General features: G+C 47.9%; 1 long non-coding RNA gene across 3 annotated transcripts in view; it reads right to left on the bottom strand.

The window, feature by feature from the left end:
• Positions 1-18,055, bottom strand: part of LOC120375742 — a 119,092-nt gene extending 101,037 nt beyond the window's left edge. For 2 of the 3 annotated variants that reach the window (XR_005586715.1, XR_005586716.1), the window contains exons 1-2: positions 17,473-18,055; positions 15,796-15,908 (exon numbers count right to left, since the gene is read on the bottom strand). This is a non-coding gene — a long non-coding RNA (uncharacterized LOC120375742). Of the gene's footprint in view, positions 1-12,243; positions 13,295-15,795; positions 15,909-17,472 lie in introns of those variants that run through there. The other variant, XR_005586714.1, reaches the window with a different exon arrangement.
• Between the last annotated feature and the right edge of the window lie 1,699 nt (positions 18,056-19,754).

Genomic DNA, 19,754 nt, shown 5'->3' with positions numbered 1-19,754 from the left:
AGATATACAGCAGATACAGAATGTGAGAAGAACAAGAACAGAGTGACCGAGGGACGACACTCTCAGAGGATGTGTCTGGGAAGATGGAACTGCCTGCCCTACCCCCGAGCTAGCAAGATTGTCAGCTCATTGTGGCAGGGAGTCTTTTTGTTCTGTGTCTGCACAACGCCTAGTGCGATGGGATCTTGGTCCATGACGAGGTATCCTAGGTGCTACAATGGTGCAAATAAAAATGGGCACAGAGGAATAGCAAAAAGAGACAGATTTTTTAAAAGACAGACAGACAAACGGTGCAGCTGTTTTAAAAAAAATCAGCCAAAAATGTTCAATCATAGAATCATACAATCATAGAAAATTAGGGTTGGAAAAGACCTCAGGAGCTCATCTAGTCCAATCCCCTGCTCAAAGCAGGACCAACACCAACTAAATCATCCCAGCCAGGGCTTTGTCAAGCCTGACCTTAGAAATCTCTAAGGATGGAGATTCCATCACCTCCCTCGGTAACCCATTCCAGTGCTTCACCACCCTTCTAGTGAAATAGTTTTTCCTAATATCCAACCTAGACCTCCCGCACTGCAACTTGAGACCATTACTCCTTGTTCTGTCATCTGCCACCACTGAGAACAGCCAAGCTCCATCCTCTTTGGAACCCCCCTTCAGGTAGTTGAAAGCTGCTATCAAATCCCCCCTCATTCTTCTCTTCTGCAGATTAAATAACCCCAGTTCCCTCAGCTTCTTCTCATAAGTCTTGTGCCCCAGCCCCCAGATCATTTTCATTGCCCTCCACTGGACTCTTTTCAATTTGTCCACATCCCTTCTGTAGTGAGGGGCCCAAAACTGGACGCAATACTCCAGATGTGGTATCACGGGTGCCGAATACAGGGGAATAATCACTTCCCTCGATCTGCTGGCAATGCTCCTACTAATGCAGCCCAATATGCTGTTAGCCTTCTTGGCAACGAGGGCACACTGTTGTCTTATATCCAGCTTCTCGTCCACTGTAAATGACTTTTCAACTGAAATGAGAGTTTCATGGAAAATTTTCAATTTGGTTGAAATTTTTCATGTTTTCAACCAAAAAATATATTTTTTTCTTTTCTTCCTTCCACGGGGGAAAAAAAGAAACTTCCACAAAACTGAAAACTAATAACCAAAAATTTTCTCGTTGTCAAAACTGACATTTTTTATTGCATTTTGAACAATTGTTTTAGTTTGGGTGCTTTTGGGGAGTTTGTGTATGTTTGTTTCATTTTGGGGGGAAATTTAGCAGGAAATACTTTCCATTTCCTGACCAAATAAACTTTCACTGCGGATGTGAACTAAGGAACACACTTAACAAGAAAATTAGGTCATGTTAGGATGCAGCCTTTAGGAGTTGTGTTAACTTGCACAATGTTAAGAAGCACTTTGCAGACAGTGTAGATAAGTTGCATTTAACATGTTGTTACATGGTCATGAATAAACCCTGCTGTAACCATGACTGATTGATAAGATTCTACTTTCCCCTTATGCAGGTAAAATTCCCATTGAGGATTAAGTGCCAATTTCTACAACCCTTATTCACAGGAATACCCCACTGAAATCCAAGATACTCCAGTCACTGGATGTAATAGATCAATAGATAGACAGATAAATAGCATGCATTTTCATTTTGGAAAGTTAAAATTGCAATTGAAATTTCAAATTTCAGTGCTGGTTAAAAATTTTAAACAAAGTTTCAGTTAAAATATTCATCAAAATTTTGACAAAAAACGTGGGGGAGATGGTATAAACTTTTACAAAAAAATTGTTCTAATCCCCCCTGCTCTAATTGATTCACTCTTCTCCTGAGGACCCTGCTCACAACTACTGGGTCCATGATTCCTACCACTCTGGAAATCATGTCACTTTTCTGACTCTGTGTGCCTGAAATCCACAAACATTTTCTCATGGGGTAAAAGGAACCATCACTGAGAGAGAGCTGAAACCCCACATTATTACTTGTTATTAATAATGATCTGCATTGCAATAGTGCCTAGGTGCTCCACTCATGGACCCGGCCCCTATTGTGCTAGGCGCGTACCAACACAAAACAAAAAGACTGTCCCTATAGGAATGCACCTCTCACTACAGTGCATTCACTGGGCACCCCAGCAAGGAACGGCAAGTGGTACACAAGCTTACATCACTAGCAGCTCCTTCGCTTTTCCATAGGCCAAGCTGTTCCAGCCTGTGAGGGCAGCCAAAACAAGTCAGTGAGTGAGTCACTGGGAATGGAAACACTTGTGCCACTAAGTCCAACTCCTGGCCTCAGCTTTTGTGAGTGACACAACCACTTTGGCACTCGCCCTCGCCCTCTCTTGAAGCTATAGCTCTGCTGTAGTCCCCGTTGCTTTCCACCTTTAGGTCCTAGTAATGTTCCCTCCTCCCCCTTCCCCCGGACAAAGTGGTTTACGAGTCCAGAGGAATAAACACAACGGTGGTTCTTGAAGCTGCAGGAGCTGGTCTTAAATCCTGACACTTTTCGGGGTTTGTAAAGCCTTGAGGGGGAAAGGAACCGACTGAGGGAAAGCAGGAAAAGTCTTACACTTGTCAGAAAGGTAGCAGGGAACTGTAATCCCACCCTTTGCAATTTACTGGCCTAGGGCAGCGTACAGCTGTATAATTGCCCTTTAAAATAGGTACAAAAGAGAGTGTATTCGAAGCAGCTAAGAGCAAAGGAAATGGGAAATATTACACATTCCTCGTTGGGCCGTAGTCTGTGCAAAGGCGGCCAGCGAAGGGAAGTCAGTCACTTTGGGGAGAGGACGGAGAGGGGACGGAGACAGGAATGGCACGGGGTGCTGCAATGCCCTGGGACAAAGCACGGCAAGACGAGCAGGCCGGGAATGAGGAGGGAGCTCCTGAGCGCAACAGAGCATATGAGAGGATGGATGGCAGAGTGGTTAGAACACTAGGCTGTGAGACATGGGTCGAGTACCCTGTGCTGCCACAGACTCCGTGTGACCTTGGGCAAGTCATTTGGTCTCTCGGTGCGTTAGAGAAGGGAAGCCTGGCCCTGGATTGCAGGGTGTTGTCAGGGTAAATACACTGTACTTTGTGAGGTGCTCAGACACTATGGTAATGGAGGGGCCCGTAAGTAGCTATAAGATAACCAGGGAGTGCGGCAGGCTTGGATGGAGGAGGCCAAAGCATGGAGCTTCCAGGACTGGACAAGCAGAAGAGTTCTGCAGGTCAAGGCTGAAGAGCAGGGGCAGAGCTGTGTCGGGGAGGGTCTGTGGGTCAGGCCTGAGAGGCATGGACAGTTTTGTGGGGCCTAAGAGAACGGCCAGGGATGCTGCCGCACAGGATCCAACGGTGTTTCCAAAGCTTTGGGGGGGGAACGGGACTGGAACAGCGGCAGGATGCCGTAAGCCAGGAGCGAAGTGCATTGGCAGAACTCCGCAGGAGCCCAGAACTGGCAGAGCAAGGGCTGTTGCAGGCCAGGAATAAACTGCTCTAGGAGAGCCTTAAAGGGAGCAGGACTGCAATAGTGGTGGTGGGGCGAGGGGGGTGTCATGGGGCAGGAGAGCGAGAGGCTCATCAGCAGAGCTGTGGGGGAAGCCAGCAAGCAGCTGCCTCCACTTTGCCTAAGGGCAAGCCCACGGGGTCGCTTTCCAAACCCTTCTGAAGTCCTTCACTGTCATTTTGCATTGAGTGAGGGAGAGTAGAGAGGGGTCCCTGCCACTGATTTTCTCTCTGAGAGGAGCAGGTTGGCTGGGAGACTCTGCACTGGCCTGGTGTTTTCCCAGCCCGCCCACCCTGTCTAATTGGGAAGTGCCAATGGAGTGGGTGCTGTTAAAGGGGTGGAGGGCACAGCATGACTTCAGAGCCAGCACTGGCAGGCTGGGGGGTTTGGGGGAGTCATTGAGCCTCTCTATGCTTCAGCTTCCAGCTCCATATAATGGGAGAGTGACATTCACATAGCTTGCCCAGCTCAGGGTGCGTCTACACTGGAGCTGGGGTGTGTGATTTCCAGCAGACGTACCCGTACTAGCTCTCACTGAGCCAGAGTGCTACAAACAGCACTGCAGCCGTGGGGGGCGGGGAATAAATGGTCTAGCCGCTCTGTGTACAATCCTGTCTGAAACGCTAGGCACATACTCAGCCAGCTAGCCCGTCCCACTGCCTGTGCAGCCACAACTCCACTTAGAGCCAGCATGCCAGAACTATCGCAAGTAGCGCACATACATCCACCTGGGCTGGAGACTGCAGCTCCAGCTTCCATGCAGTCATGGAAGTCGGTCTACAAGTGCAGGGGAGCAGGAATCCCGGATTCTGGCATTAAGAAAGGCAGGAGTTCATTTTCCTAGGTGGGATATATGGGGAGGTACAACTGGAATAGTACTTCTGGTGACCTTGCTTTGCTCTGAAGAGCAGCTTCATTCATAGAGTTTAAGCCCTGAAGGGACCATTACGACATCTACTTTGACTTCAACAGATGGAGAATCTACTGCTTTCCTCGGTAGTTTGTTCCGGTGATTGACCACCCTCCCTGTTAAAAATGTGTGCCTTATTTCTCAATTGAATTTGGCTGGCTTTAACTTCCAGCCATGGGTTCTTGTTATTCCAGCTGTGAGAGTTCAGCCCGGCCTTCAAAGAAACCAGCCCGTGGAGTTTATCCAGGTTAGAGGTTTAAGAGTTGCGAGCAGGTCTGGGAGAGTTGGGCAAACTGGTCCCAAATAAACCAGAGCTGTTGGGAAACCCACCCACTTTTCAGACATCCTTATAAATTCCCAGCATGGCGCAGGCATCTTGGGAAGTTAGCAGAAAGTCAAGCATCTTTGGAGCAAACCTAGATGCCGTTTCAAGCGAACTTTGGTCCAGTTTATGGTTTTGATTCAAACCCACAGGGGACGATGGTTTAGATGGAAAAACTAGGTGAAACTCAGCAGTCTTCTTTGCTCAGAGAGCTTTAATTCGGTTAAATCTGGAATTCAAAGTAAAAACTTAGGAGGAGAAAGGTCACATGCTACCAAATCACTAGGTGATTTCCAAGGAAAGAACCATGAAAGGAAACTGCTGAGGTTCTCCAATGTCTGGAAACCAGGAGAAAAGCAAGGAACCTTCTCCTTAGGCTTGGATGCTGCATGGGGCAGTGAGGTATGTGCGGATAAGTGGGAGAGGACTAGGTAAGGTGCCGAGGTGCAGATATACCCCAGTGCAACTTAATGCCAATACTTGTAACTCCGCACACTGAAATAAACACAGCTGCATTTGTTACAAAATATGAGCATGCGTGCATAGGAAAGTATACAAACAAACAATCATTGTGTATATTTGAGTCCTACATCGCAGGTTCAGGGTCCGTGTAAGGCATTTAATTGAACCTCTAAACTTTGAAATAAAGGCACTCAGTGTGTTTATTTCACTCTGATATCACACATTCAACTAACTACAGCTGACAGATCTACCACAGCTCTATTTAATTTTTCCTTAATTTCTCTCTCTTTTTATTTCCTTTTTAAAAAGAAATAATCAAACCAAGGAAATTGCACACAAACAACTCCATTAATGGAACACAGAGTGAATACTGAACTGCAGAAAAAACAGGAAGTTTGAGGGGACAGACCCAACAGTAACGTGTCAAGCATCTCTGTGGGATGAGATTTGGAAATAACAGATTCATCATGCCTAACGGGACTTTCCTATTCCAAAGGAAAATGAATGCAGGTCTTAGGGAGCTATTTGGTTTCAAACCAAGTGGCAGGAGACAGCAACCCCACCTGGAACTGCTGTGCCCATTCCCACTATAAAGCCACCGTCGAACTGGCATCACTGGGATATTTCCCTACACAATGGGCAATGTACAGTCTAACATAAGTTTTATTTTAAATCGAGGAGAACAACAACAACAACAACAACAAATGTAAAGTGTCTAGGAGAGGGGGGAGCTCAAGTCTAGGTAGCTACACTGCAGTTTCATAGCCCCGCAAGCCCAAGTCAGCTGACACAGGCCAGTCTCTCTGCACAGGGGGACAATACCCAGAGATTTAAAGGTGCAGCCCACAAAAAAAGAATAAAGGCATCAGTCCAGACCACAACTATCAAGCCAACCTCCCAGTAGATGCAGACCAGGTAACCTTGGGATCTCCATTTACTGAAAAGCATCTGCTTTTAGCCCACCCAGTCTGACATCATACAGGCCAGTAGTGAGCCAGACCTGTTTCCAATTTTATCTGTAAGCAGTGAATTAGGTGCTCTTGGTCCTGGTCACTGCACTGAGAAGCTTTGGCAGCTTGCACAACTCTTGTCCCGTCCTTTTTATTGCAAGAAAACATAAGATCTATAAGTGTGTGTGTGTGTATGTGTATCAGAGCGAATGCAGAGACACATGCTTCCTGCCAGCAGACTGGAGCAGGGTGGTAGGCAGCTGGCCACAGGGTGTATGTGCCATTCCAAATTCAGTTCCCTTCTGCTGTGAGGATGCCACCCACTGCGTCAGTTACATCACCTGCCTCTGACAGCTGGGGAGCGCAGGGGAAGGTTTTGTTCACCGGAGTCTTAATGAGAGTCAGGCAGCCATCAGACATAAACAGCTCCGCAGGGCTGGCATGGTGAGGTGAGATCCAAGATGGTGGGGGTGAGTGTATGCAAAGCAGGGACCTGACGGAGGAGAAGGAGGAAGGACGATGAAGAAGACTGCTCCAGACTAACATTTTCCTCCCGTGCACACATAAACCCTCTGAATAAAGCTGCGTCGAGGGCTAGTTTACAGCCAAGAGAAACGAAGCGAGATCTCTTGCTGGCCAGTGGGAAGTGAAAGATGAAGGTTGCAAAGGGCCAAAAGTCAAATTTTGGGTCCAGATCCAACCTTCCCCTCAAAAGTGGTTTGGCCTGGGGGTGGGGGAGAGAGGTTGGTCCCTTATCAAGATGTATGTTTGCAGTGGCTATCATGATCTCCAGGTGCACTGACAACAGAGTTAAATGCACACAGAACACGTGTCTACCATGCATTGGATGGTGGTCACGGAGACTAAAAGGTTCTCTCCGCTTGTGCAGAGCAAGACGGGCCCTCAGGGAGGGACTGGACTGTGCCTTGTAGATGAGCAGACTCAGGCAGGAAGGCAATTCAGGGTCTTCCCCTTGGAGAATGCCCCAGCCTCTGCAGGATGAATTGAGGGCACAGAGTGGCCTATTGTGGGATTCAGCTCTGGGTTCAGATTTTGCCCCCTGACCCTTCATCAAAGTGGTTTGGAACCAGGGTTCCAGTGTGAGCATTGCCAGGGCTGCCCAGAGGATTCAGGGGGCCTGGGGCAGGGCCGGGTCTTCGGTGGCAATTCAGCGGCGGGTCCCTCTTGAAGGGAAGGACCCGCCGCCGAATGCAGCCGAAGAATGAAGCAGCAGTGGTGGTAGAGCAGCCTAAGTGCCGCCGATCGCGGCTTCCCCCCCTGCCCCGCCACTTGCAGCTCTTGTACTCACCGGGTGGTGCTCCAAGGCTTCGGCAGCACTTCAGTGGCAGGTCCTTCACTCGCTCCGAGTCTTCCGCTGCACTGAAGGACCCGCCGCCGAAAACCCAGAGCAAGTGAAGGGCCTGCCGCCAAAGTGCCGCCGAAAACCCGGAGCAGCTCGCGGGGCCCCTGCGGGGCCTGGGGCAAATTGCCCCACTTGCCCCCCCCCCAAGGCGGCCCTGAGCATTGCTGGGATAGAGAAGAGAGAATACAGCTGCTGTAATGAATGTCAAGGGGACTCTATAGGGGAGCTGCTGGACACAGCCAGACTCTGGTCCTCTGGCTCCCACGCTAACTCAGCATCACTACTCAAGTTCTTCCAAAGTCCTACCCTGGATTCATCCGTCATGGAAGGCGTTTCTGAGTGCATTACAAAGGGAAGTGACTGAAAGGGCTGTTGGGCCAGATCTCGGTCAGTCTGGCTAGGTCGCCGTTGTGTGATACTCACGTAAACTTCCCATGGTGCCTACAGCTAAAACACCAGGCAGCTCTCTCAGTACCCGCGGTTACTCCAGGCCCCATGGTATCCCTGCTCTGTAGGGGTGAAATTCCCTCTATGCAAAAAGCTGGTGAAAAGCTTATGCTCCCTATGCAAGAAGTCCCATTGCAGCCCTAGTTTGAGAGCATAAGTGGGACCGAGGGGCTGAGAGGAGCACAGATATTGTGCTGTCTCTTTAAACAAGGGGGACTCTTGAATCTCAGTGTGGCGCTTACCCACGAGCACTCCGTTAGTTCATCATCTCCCTCTTTACCTTGCTCAGAAAAGAAATAAGCAGAGGTCCTGGGGCAGAGGAGAAGAACCACATTCTTGTTAAACCTCAAAGTGGTTCAGTGCGAGTTACGGAAAAAGAAACCCATTTTTACAGGCTCTGATTTTATCAAAACCATCCCCACTTCCTATGTCAATAAAAGGCTGTAATGGGTTACATGAGAGTTCTGGCCTGTAACTTGAAGGCTTGCCCATTTTCCTTTGCACGGGAGTAAAACTGTCTTGTCTGTGAAGCATGGATCAAATCGTTTGGGTCTTGCTGGGGTTGGCAGTCATGAGCTTCTTTTTTATACCAGTCATCATTTCTCCCCTTCGTTAGGTCTTTCCTCCAGTCAAGTGAAATGAACCCCACGATAAATGCCCACTGCTATACACTCCATCCAGGAATAACGTCTACTGACTTCAGGGGAGCTTTGGCTTAGAAAGAAGCACAGTATCAGACCTACAGCCTGAAGCGCTTTTGGGGGGCTGAGTCTTCTGGCATCTGAGCCAGATCCCATTGAAGTCAATGGAAAAACGCCTGCCAGTTTCATTGGGCTTTTTATCAGGTCCCTCTGGGTCTGATTCTGCCCCTTTGGCAGAGTAAGAATACATCCTCATCTTACTCTGACCATGGAGTCACACCGGCATCAGACCCATTAGAACGAGAGGAGAATTAGGTCCAATGAGCAGTGCCAGACTGAAGAATTTTGGGGCCTTTTGTAATTGCCCCCTCTCTCTGCCCCCGGGATGGGGGAGGCCCGGGGGGGGGAGGGAGAAAGACAGCAAGGGGAGGGGAGGTTGCAGAGTGAGCCCACCCCACACTCTCTGTATTAAGCATCTTCACATAACTTTCATATGATTTTGTATTATGCTTCTTCGTATAGTCCTGTATTAAGCTATTTTCATACAACTTTGTATCAAGTCCTTAGATATAGGAACTTTGTATCAGACCCCTATGTAGAAAAACGTATAGAAAACTTTGTGTTAAGCCTTGGTATAATGTTATAGCCCTTAAGAATAGTAGAAGAAAAATGTCTTTTTGCTAGGTGTAGAATAAGATCTTCCCCTCCACTCCCTTAATCAATTGCCCTGTTGAATGAACGAGGTGTGAATGAGCAAGGTGTGGAAGGCAGCACCTCCAGACAGTTGCAATTCTTGGAGAGGGGATGGAAGCCAGACCCAAGGACAATAAAACAGACTAACGGCCTCAGGGGGGAGGGGGGGTTAGAAGCCAGCACCTTCTTTTGGAAAAACCCTCTTTGCAGCATTGGGACACCACCCAGAAGAAAGCAGGACAAAGGACCAATGGACACAGACACAGATTTTGAATCTGGTACAGATTTGCATAAGAGGGAAGCTGCTATGAGGTGTCTTGCAGAGGACCCCGGGTCTCGTCTTGTCAACATGGGAGCATCGATCCGGATTGGCAGAAGCCCAGCTCCACCCCCTCCCGCATCTAACTCACCTGGCCAGTGCACTTAGGGGGAGCAACAACAAGATGGTGTGTGTGTGTGCGCGCGTGCGCATAAGTGTAATATATATATAGAGAGAGGGGGATCATAGGCAGACGATACAGTGTCAATTAATACATGCATTACTAATATATGTGGCATTTTGCCTTATTCCCCCTGAAAAGATCCTGTGCAGTACTTTAAGTACAACACTGGTGGCAGGGAGAGAAGTTCCTTCAGCTTAAAAGGAGGTCATTTATTTCACCCCTCATGCCTGGCCAGCTGCTCTGGGCAGCAGTCAGGGGAGGGGCACAACCAGGGCTCTGCCCCCTCCCATTCCCTGAACACATACTCCCCCTACCTTTTCTGCCCACCCCAGAAATCAAAGGGCACAATCTAGTCTGCGGATTTCACTACTGCTACTTGAGGAGTTAGGTCCTCCTCCCTGTGAGAACCTGTGACAGAATCAAGCCCTCTAGCAATACAAAGGAGGAGGACAATGACTGCCTCACCCAGAAACAAAACCCTGATAAACCTAGAAGTCAATGGAAGCTGCAGCAGCTCTGAAAGACCCTGATCACTTATTATAGGTACCTGAATAGAGAATTGGGTGCTTAGCTCTAGGCACCCAAACTCAGAAATCATGACCCTGCTCAGTGCCAGACAGAGGGTGGGAAATGCCTTCCAGACCCTGTCAGTGACTGGCTCATGTTGTCCTGGTGGTGTCTTTACACAACATTAAAAATGCAAAGAAACCATACAGACACAGCTGGATGCAAATCAGCGTGTTTACCAACCATGCAAGGTAAAGCTACTTCTATACACGGCGCAATTCTGGTGGCCTCCAGAGATGGAATAGGGGCTCCCAAATGATTTAAAGCAATACTACCCAAGTCCTATCCATTACAGTTACCCTTCCAGCTGTCTTAGCTTTTCAATAGTTACAGCTGCTGAGCCTATCTACAGTTTCTGAGCACTGCTGGCTTGCAGCTCAGGGATGCATTGGCTGTGTCAGGTTTTATTAATTATGCTGTGTAATAAGCTCTGCATTTATGTATCTCCTCCCCCTGATTTGCTGGACCCCAATGTCCCCACGAGATGCTGACATTTTGCTTCGCTTGGCTTCTTTGACAACCCTATACATCCGGTTCTCTTCATTCCCACTCGGGTCCTTGCCTCTTGATTCTCTCCCCCATGCAATTCTCTACCTCCGTGCATCGGGCCCCTGCTGCCTTTAAATCAAAGCCAAAGTTGTCCTTGTCCAGCTGGGCCTTTTGTTAGTTTTATTATTGTTTTTCTGCTTGCCTGGATCCCATGGGTAGGGATGAGGCAGACACTGCTTATAGAAGATCAGGGTTGGAAGGGACCTCAGGAGGTCATCTAGTCCAACCCCCTGCTCAAAGCAGGACCAATCCCCAGCCAGATCTTTACCCCAGTTCCCTAAATGGCCCCCTCAAGGGCTGAGCTCACAACCCTGGGTTTGGCAGGCCAATACTCAAACCACTGAGCTATCCCTCCCCCTCATTGCAGGGCTCATGACTTTATTAGACTCTCAGTCGGACTCCACACTCTTTCTGAAGAATCATCACAAACTGGACCAGATTACCAGCTCAGCAACACTGGTGTCAATCTGGAGTAACTCCAGATTTACAGCAATGTAGGTGAGATCAGAATGGGCCCATAGTCCAGGGCCACATAGGAATTGCAGGATATCTGCTGTTCCAACTCATGACCAGAACCAGAGAGCACAGTTTTTCTTCTAAGCAGAGCTGCTAGGGAATTTGCCATTGCAACAATTTTCTAACCAAAACATCTTTTGGGAGGGGGGGGGAATTTGAAGTTTTCCACAGAAAATTTGTTCCCTAGCTACCTCACACGGAAGGCTCTTGTGAATTTCACGCTTTGCCTGCAAACAAACTTTTTCAGTTCTCTAAAATGGAAACCTTTGCCCGTGAAAGATTTTGCATTTTTGGCTTGGTCCCAATTACATTTTCCCCCCCCCCCCCCCCAAAAAAAAGACTTGGAATTTTCCACAGGAAGGGGTTTCTATTTTCCAGCCAGTTCTAAGCACATGCCACACTTTGTGCAGCAAGGTGGGATGCCCTGTTAGGGGCATCATGGCCAATAAAGGGAGAGAGGGACTGAATTTAAAGCTAAGTCTTGTTTGGGGGAACTCTCTCCTGGCCCCAGTGGAAACCAGCCTCTTCGAACAATCAGCTGATCCTGCAAGGGGTGAGGTTATTCTCAGTGAATCTCTCCAGGGAGGTGAGTAAAAGGAAGTGGAATTTTTGCCTATGCAACTGAATAGCACAGGAGAAGGCTTTTGGCTGTGCTGTGTTAATAAATATAGGACTAATTTTTGAGAGCGTAATTCATGCCAGCAATAGATAAGAATGGAATGCAGGTTCCCTCAGAGACCAGTCTAGAAGCCAGTTATCCTCAGATCAGAGCAGCAAGCATGCAGTGAACGCAAAGGCTAGTCACCCGTAATAAATCCAACCTAGAAGGCCAGAGCCTGCATTTGTAGAGGACTGAATACGGCCCCACCCAACAGCAAATTATGGACGGCGTGCCAAGCTCTGCTTGTGCAGCAGGAGTTCGCTATTTGCAACATACAGAGCGACTGGGAGTCAATTTAAACACCCTGTCTATGATGGGACTGCGGGGAAAAAACGGGTGATTGGCCCAAAACAGTGGATGCTATTCTCCTGTCACGGCCAGTTTCAATGGAGTTAATTCTGAACTGCATCACTCAAAGTGAGACGAGAATCAGGTCCAGTCAACTGAAGTCTTGATTGATTTGCAGGCTGATGGGTATTCCTGAGGGAGGTCATCTTTTTAAAGAAAGTGAGTACCACAGCCAGGCAACATAATTATTTCTTTGGACAGGTATCCTCATTCTGTATAAATATTATGGTAGCCCCAAGAGGCCCCAGCTCAGTTCAGGTCCCATTGTGCTAGGTGTTGGAGGGGCATGCAGTGGAGACACTTTAAGGAAATTTTCCCCATGTTTCAGCAGTGCCATATGAAGGGGAATAGTCACTACTTCAGTTTGGAATCTGGTGCTTTTGTGTGTATCACCCAAAACAGCAGAGGGGGCTTTCCCATGGGGAACTGGCTCGCCAGCTTCCACTCCAGGCTCTGTCCTAGTATTCTTATGTAGGGCAGGATGACAAAAGACACGTTCCTGAGGGGTTGCTCCAAAGCCCTCTGAAGTCAATGGGACAAGAAGTAAAGTTCAAGGGTGTTAGAAGCCCTCTTTAACTCACCCAAAGATCGAATCATAGGCCCACAACTCAAAACAGGCTTGATTTTAAATGGCAGCCAACCCCTGGATGTAATAATAGATGCCGTTTTGCAGGATGTTTAAGTTTCCTCCTATCTGATTTTAAAAAGCAAATGTAAACCCCAGTTCTTTTCCCTGGGTCCCATATTCCTGGTCTCCTGCAGCTCTATAAATATCACCCTCGCTTCATTTGTTGTGACTTTTTTGGCAGCCAAGTCTTTGTTGCCGTGGGGAGAAGTCTGTTGACAAAGATACCTAACTCAGCCGGGTCCTTGGTTGCCTATTAAACATACTCGCTGTTTTTCAGTCTCTTGCTGCTCGGAGCCTCGTAATTTCACTGGAACGAAGTGACATCACATGCATACATTACGAGATACTCGAGCCTGCTGGCTAGCAGGCTGGTGAAAACAAGTATTGGTGTATTTTGCAGAAAGTAAGTGACACTTAACTGAGCTGTCTGGGGCTGTGCTCCTATTGAGGGTTTCTGTTGTCAATATAAATCATAAAAAGCTACGCTGGAGTCATCAGAACACTGTTCCTGCCCCCACCCCTGATATATAAATTCAACCTTTGAATGTGCATTGTTTGGCCGGGTATCTACCAGCTAGCCGGGCATGGTGCCATGGGTACATCTACACTGTGGTAAAAGACAAATAAAACCCTCAGTTTAAGATTTCAACAAGAGAGGGTTGCAGTCACCTTTCCCACAAATAAATAAATAAAAAAGGCCCAGCTACATCTACCATTGTGGTCAGTGAAGCTCGTGCTGCTCTTGCAGTTGTGGGGTCACCCTTCATTGCATGAGGGATGCAGAGCCACGCAGGGGGAAAAAAAAAATAAAAATCGATCACATAGCACCGAGTACCAGATGGATGAGCTGAACTCCTGGCCAGGCCCCTCTACAACTGAAACAGGTTCCATTTCTGTTAGAATTCCCTCTGTGGTTGTATAGAGGCTGCATTTGACCTATCAGATCGGACTCAGAACATGATCCTGGGGAGCTCTGCACACCTACTCTTTATTTATAGATTAGGCAGTCAAGTTTTGGAGAAAGATGGGTGGGAAAAAGATCTGAGCTATGCAATGCTGTATACTTCTACTGGCATGTTAGAGAAAACAGTCTTCATTAAATCAAAGCCACATTGTTAGGAATCCTTTGGGGCTAATCAAATCCTCTCTCTATTCCTGTATCTCCCCAGTGCATCCTCTAAGATGCTCTCATGGAAAGATATATGTTCTAAGTGAATTAAAAAAAAAATTAAAAGGCAGGCTATAGGGATCCTGAGGCCAAAGTGTTTCAAAGCTATTTGGGAGTAACTTCTTCGAATGCTCTATTTTAAGTGATGAGAGATAGGAGGGTTATGTAATAAATAATTATAACTGATCATTGCAGAATTTAACAGCTCTAAATCAAAGATGGACAAATACACCCTACCAGGCAGCATGATATGTAGGCTCTCAGTCTCCTAACAGGAAGTTTATTAAAGAAAACAGCTACAGATAAAGAAAAACAAATAGACTTCCCCACAGCTTGAATTCCAGCTTTGTCACCCTTGTTTACCACTGACAACACCCAGCCTGCAACGCTATACAGCAAACAGAGACACCAACTGGCTGAATGGTATGCTGCAAGCCAGCAGAAATCTTCCCACCCTCATTATAGGTGCTTCAGAAATTTCCCAGGCTGACACCATCTTCAGATACTTTTTCTTACATGGCAGACTTCTCCACCACAATCTACCAGTAGTGGGTGAGTAGCTTCCTTTATTAGTACTACTTTGGCACCTGGCATCTTGTATGAGTGGTTCACGTCTCCTAGTGGTCTTCTCCTATTAAGATAAGATACTAAGAAAGTGTTTTCAGAGCCACAGGTTATTCTGTGGCCCACACTGACTATCAGGGACTCACTCCGCAGCCAGATCTTGGTAGCAATTTCCAGTTCTTAGGACAACTGTGAAATTCACATCACTCATCATTATTGCATATGCCAAAGGACAACACACCCCTCCGGGAAGAACTGTTATTTATCCACGTGTCTTATCTATTCCTCATGCAATAGGGAAGGAGGAGAAGTCTTTTTGGTGATACCTTTGGTTAAATACTTGTTCCAGTTACCAAGTCAACCCTATTGATTTCAACGGGTTTGCACCAAAGTGAGTGAAAACAGAGTCAGGCCCATTACCTGTAACCCCATCCCCTTTAAAGTCAGTTTTTCCAACTCCCTCCCCCCCCCTTCCCCAAATTCACCACCCCACCATTGAAAAAATAAAAGGTAGAAGCAGCAGCAGCAGCAAGTATCCAATGCTAGAAGCCTGCTGTGGAACTTGCTGGGGTTTGTAGCAGCAAATCCTGGCCAATATGACAGAGACATCACTGAATAGCTATGCCGAGAGTTCTATTTTTAAATCTCTGACTTGGCTACCTATTAACTCCCCTTACTCCTGGGACGATCCACAGAGATTCCCCTGCATTTGTACAAGGCATCAGGCCTGATTCCTGCCTTTCAACCTTTATGATTTGTTTTCCTCTCCAAGAGGGAGAACTGCACCCCCTGGACCATATTTCAAGGCCCGGCTGTGTTAGTTTTGGACAAGCCCAGAGCAGTTTCATACTTTGCACTGGCACAGCCTTGTTATGCCAGCTGCTTAACAACAACACACCTGTACGCAAGCTGGGTCTGTGGGCTGCGAGGCAACCAGGCAGTGGTCCTAATTATTACAGGGTGACACAACGGTGCCGGCATGACCTCATGGATTTATTTTAGCCGGGTGATCTGACGTGACAGAGAGCACATGTTTTTGCAGCTGTCCAACCCCCCCTTGGGGAACCCAGGCATACCTGTGTTGGACCCCTCCAGGCGTAGAGCTGGACACCTGTGTGCAGGAATTGGAGTCATCCAAAGGACCTTAGCAAAGATGCTTCTCTTGCCTTTTGATCTTTAATTAATTTACCTGGTGGGAAGATTTATTGAACATGTTTTAGTTATTGATTTAGAGAGAGTCCTTATTTATTAAATCACAGCTTCAGTGTAGCGTGTCAGAGCTCTATAAGCACGCAAAGACCAACGCACTGGCACAGCAAAAACCTCTTTGTGGGAAACTGACAAGCTGCTCAGGAAAATATTAGACACATTTATGTAATAACAATACCTCACACTCTCACAGAGCCTTTAAACAGAAAATTCAAAAGGACTTTATAAGCATCACCAGCCACACCACTTCCACAAGGTAGGTACAATCTGTTTTAGAGATGGGGAAACTGAGGCACGATTTTTTTGGCGGGGGGGGGGGGCGGGGCAAGGTTTTCAGAAGTGGTTATCTATTTTGTACACCTCAATTTTTTGGATGGCCAAACTTGAGTCACTGATACCCTGATTTTCAGAGGCATTTCCCATTGACTGCAACTGGAGTTCTGGGTGCAAAAAACCCAGTCCTGAAGTGTCTCAAATTGGGCACCGAATGTCAGTGATCACTCGTGACAATATGGTTTTAAATGTTAGAACTGGGAATAAAGCCCAGGAGTCCTGTCCCCCACCCCTCAGTTCTAACCCACCCACCCCCACCAGCAACCTGCAGTTATACTAGTTAGGATAAATCTTACAAGGCCAATCAATCTCCATGGAATAACTTGATCAGCAGCCTAGGTCAGAAAGAAATCCACCCCCACCTCGGGTTAATGTTGCACAATTTGCCAGGCATATGACCAGCCTTTTTCATTGTACTTCGAAACAGGAGATATGAGCCAATGTCACCAGAAAAAAAACCAGAATCCAGCAAATTAAAAAACTCTGTTAGGTCAGACCCTCCACCCCTGCACTGTCCTGTGAGATGGCTAGTGCCCTCTCTAAGACCATGTCCTGTTCCAGTTTAAAATGGACAATAGGGCTTCTTGCACTCCCCTTGGGAGTCTATTTCACACCCTGCTAGAGCTCACCATTAGGTTCCCCCCCGCCCCATGTTCACTCTAATTTTCCCCTCTGCTCATTTTCATCCCATGGTTTCTACTGACACCCCCTGCAGTAATTCCCTTCCCTGCTCAGCAGCTACACCCTTCAGTACTCGTAGATGGTTGTAATCGCCTCTGAGGCAAATTTGCTCAGGGAAGACTGCCCCCACCCCCGGCAGTACCCCGTCTGTGGGAAGATGGAGGACTACAAGTCACAGGGCCAACCATCAGATACCTTTCCCCACAGGAAAGCTGGCAGGGGTTGTGGGGTCTCTTCCTTTGCCATTGTTTGTGTTTGCATTGGGGCAGCATTCCAGTGGGTTCCCTCAGAGCAGTGGGCATCATCTGGGACTCTGCCAACCTTCTGGCGAGGCTCTGACCTCATTTGTCTCTGTGCCCTTTTGGAGCAGTGCCTTGGAGTTAGCTGATCCCAGTTCTTTCTGGGACTGCCCCCACCCCCCATCATGTAGGATGGCACCTTTCACCAGCACTAAGCCAAGTTCCCCGACATACCCACCCTTCACCCACACAGCTCTCACGCTAACCCACTGTCGCCGATGCTAGGCATACCAGTGTGAAGTGGCTGTATCCGGAAGGCAACACTTCTCCTCCGCCGCAGCTAGCCTTCAGAGAAGCGTCTCAGGCAGGGTGGGGTGGAGGTCACAGGCACAGCCGCCCCCACAGCCGTCCGTGCTGGACGAGCATCACGCTGCAGCCACTCCCTGCCTCCATTTCCTCCTCCAAGGCGGGTGCCCTCAGCCTTCCCCACACAGGTTGGGCTGGGTAACATGGCCAAGGCCTCCAGCCAGGTCACTAAGTGAAACTCACCCCCTCTGGGGGGTGGGGGTGGGCAGGGGTAACAAAAGTCAAAACAAACAGCTCTGCTGCCCTGCTTGGATTCCACTGCAGCCCACCCTCTGGGCTCAGTTCCAAGCCCTTTCCAGGCTACTTTCAGTCTCTCCGCTCTAGGATAGAGCCCTGACTCCTAGGCTACTTCCCTGAAACTCCCTTGCCTCTCCTAAATGCTGTTTTAGGGCCTTCCAGAGGAACTCAACTTGCTCCCTATGGTTCCTCCTCCAAACTGAATTCACTGCTCTTTTATGAGCCCCAGGTGTTCATCAGGCTGTCACCTGACCCCAGTTAGTCCTGGGCTGAGAGGCAGCTAATTATGGAACAGGCAGGATTGGCCCCATTTCTCCTTAAAGAGGCCAGTCATTCTGTGATAGGGGGTTTCTATTCTTACTCTCCACGCCAGTAAAGAGAGCCTGACATTGTATTCTTCCCTGGTTAGCCCCTTCTTCTCCCACACGATCCGCTATCAGGCCTCAGATTAAACTGCTCGCATTCTGCTCCACTCAAGCAGTTCCTTCCTTCCAACATGCCCTCTGTTTGTATCTATCTATAGGAGCTCATGTGGGAGTGGAGATTTTGCACTGGGGACAGCAACGGTGAGCCATAAGAACTGGGTCAGACTATTTAGCCCTGTATCCTGTCTCCGACAGCGGCCCATGCCAGAGCTTCATAGTCAGAGTTCAGAACAAGGCAATTATGGAGTCATCCACCCCACTCTTCAACTCCTGGCTTCTGATAGGCAAAGGTTTAGGGTCTCCCTGACCATTTTGGCTAATAGCCACTGATGGACCTATCCAGAGAGACCTGGTAAAGTGGTGGGGCGGGGGCGGGAGGTTGACTCTTACAGAATGGATCAAGATCGGGGGAGTGGAGCATGCTTTGGGGGGTTACACCAATGACTACAGGGGGCTCATGGAGCAGGGGTCACAAGATCAGTCCAGATGTGGGTTATGAGAGCAGGAGCCATATAACAGTCAAGTCACACCACTGAGCCCTAGAGGGATGGTGGGAGCAGGCGTTTGTAGGTCACAATGAGGACCCCCCGGGTGGGCTATAGGATCTGGGGTTGGACAGTGGGGGGAAGGGAGGGCACCACACCAGCATTCCAGAAACTTCTTACAGAAGCCAGGGGCGTGGGTTCAAGAGGGGTATTAGAGAACTGGGGGTTACACAGACTATCTATAGGAGGCTACTGGCATGGGGATGTTTGGGAGGGTGACAGAGAAAATCCCTAGAGTGTGACAGAAGGAGGAACAGCAATGTGGGTTACACACATGACCCACACCATCCCATGAGTGTTAAATCACCAGCCCCACCCCCTAGTGAAACCATTTTAGTCACAGTCCTCAGTCAAGTGACTCACATTTTTAAAGGGTCAGTGCACCATACAATGTATATTTGGTGGGCGAGATTTCCAGAAGTGCCTATGGGAACCAGGCTTTATGAGTTTTTTTAAAAAAAATTCACCCAATGTCTCCATATTATTGCAAAGCACATGCTTAATTTAAAGATCATCCTTAAATCCTATTGACTTAAATGGGTTTAAAGCACTGATTTAACATTAAACACATGTTTAATTGCTTTGCTGAATTGGGGCTTAAATTATTAGATTCGACCAGATTAGAGGTAAAACGTAGAAAAGCACCTACATGTTTAAAGACTCTAAATTCCATTGACTGTCAATGAGACCTAGACTCCTAAATGCCTACACAATGTTTCAAATGAGATGTAAGATCCTAAATCATTTAGGAATGTTTGTAAACTTTACCCTAGATCTTTCCAACGCATCAGTTTGAACTACTCATGTTACAATCCCTCTGTGGGCATTCAAAGTACCCTTAAAATGTGGCCGGGTGCAGAAAAGTAACTATTAAAACTGACACTTTGTTACGACAAACATTTGCCCTGCTTGTTTCTGGTGAGTCATATCCACTCAGTGTGCAGAACAAAAACATGTTTTTACTCCTGTCAGCATTGCACAACCAACACAGCTTGTGAAA

Source organism: Mauremys reevesii, linkage group 12, assembly GCF_016161935.1.
Source record: "Mauremys reevesii isolate NIE-2019 linkage group 12, ASM1616193v1, whole genome shotgun sequence".
Taxonomy (NCBI): Eukaryota; Metazoa; Chordata; order Testudines; family Geoemydidae; genus Mauremys; species Mauremys reevesii.
The sequence above is the reverse complement of the archived record's forward strand: the minus strand, read 5'-3'. Positions and strand labels throughout refer to the sequence as shown.